Genomic DNA, 1,802 nt, shown 5'->3' on the forward strand with positions numbered 1-1,802 from the left:
TGTGGTGGAGGGGCAGCAGCCCCAAAACTGAGGCTTCTCTATGCCTCTACGTGCCTGGACATGTTTTTCTGCAGGCCCCATGGCAGTAAACAGGTTGTGTAACACACACACACCCAGTCCGTGTACCCCTGGGGTCCGCCCAGGTGATCCCCTAATTGGGAGGGTCCAGGCAAACAGCTCCTGCCTATTAAGGTAAGGTTTGGGCTTACTGCCAGCCTGATTGGTCACTTTAGATGTCCAAATGAGCCACGAATCTAGGCTCAGAGTCTATAAAGAGGGGTGCAAAGGAGCACCACGTGTTCAGAGTGTTCAGAGCATTAAGGCTTAGAGGATCAAGCTCAGCTCTGATCCATATAGCAGCACAGACCTGCTTGCATGGCCTAGACACAGAGTCAGGCCCTTACTCACTCTCTTGCAACCATTACTGGGGCTCAGCCCTCTTGCATTGATCTGAAGGCGCAGTGAAGCTGTCTGCGAACCCTTTGAGAAGCAGAGCGCCTGCACGCCTGCACTTCATACATCTATGGGGAGCTGAGAGCCCCTGCCTAAGCCTAGAGCAGCCATACACACTGGCTGCTATCCTGCATTTATCTACGGAGCTCAAGTCTCCCTGCAGCCTGGCATAGACCCTGCTTGCCAGCTGCCCTGTAAGTCTGGAAAGACCCAGGCCCAGCAGACCTTCAGACTGTCTGCTAACCTACAAACACAGCCTGCTAGCTGTGAGACTGACTGTGCTAAAAGCTACACGGACAAAACTTCCTCCTGCACCTGGAAATCCTGCCAGCTGATCATCCCTGGACACACACAGCATCCAGAAGAAGCAGCAGCATCGAGGCAGAGACCACTTCACACCAGGAGAGAAGGTCAGAGAAATCCTGTTTACCCCAGGATAATGAACACTTATTCTCCTGCAAGCCGGGACAGATTCCAGCTTCACCAAGACCCGAATACTGGGCACATGCTGTGACACAATCCTGGGAGGGTGATTAATGATTAATACTTAAGAGCAACACATTTAAGCAAGCTTTAATTCCTTTGTAAAATAAGTCACCTCTTTCTGAAGAGCAGACACAGTTTCAGCCCTTGCTGGGCAGACAGTATAGTTGTTAAGAGGCATTAAGCCTAAGGGAATCTTTCTCTCTGTCTATAGTTGTTGATAATTTGATATTTCCATTTAATAATCCAATCCCTGTAAATATATCCCAGCTGTTTTCATAACTTTGCACAAGAAACTTGATTTCCTAGTGGTTGGGGGTGGTACAAATTTGTAATTATTAATTTTAATAAATAATTTAATAAAAAATTAATACCACCTCAAATTAATTTCTCACCTCCCCCTAACAGAGGAGGAGTAAGAGAAATCCCTCCACAACACCCATGCCTGCCAGCTTCCATCAAGGGCACTAAACATCTTGTAATGTCTAGAGAGCTATGCCTAAATTAAAAGTACTCAGATCCTATCTGGCAATATTAGACCCAAAACACAAGAAGTATCAGCTAGATTACACCTTCTGAAACAGGATGATCATGAGCAGACTGACTGCAGAAAAGAATCACTTGCCTGGAAGCAGCTTAGGGCAGGCCAATGGCATGTCAGGCTGAGCAAACAATGTTTTAATGTGGGTGACTATTGCCTGGGGATGCTCCTTAGCACTGTGTAGTTTATTAGTACAGGTGCAGACAGAGGGGCCAGCTAGGGCACCTCATTTTCCCAGTGGAAGGCCTTTCCTGTTATTCTCAGTGAATATTGCTTGTCATCACTTCTTGTTAAGACAGTAAAATACATATTCATGACATTTTGA

The sequence above is a fragment of the Pogoniulus pusillus genome, chromosome Z (assembly GCF_015220805.1).
Source record: "Pogoniulus pusillus isolate bPogPus1 chromosome Z, bPogPus1.pri, whole genome shotgun sequence".
Lineage (NCBI taxonomy): Eukaryota > Metazoa > Chordata > Aves > Piciformes > Lybiidae > Pogoniulus > Pogoniulus pusillus.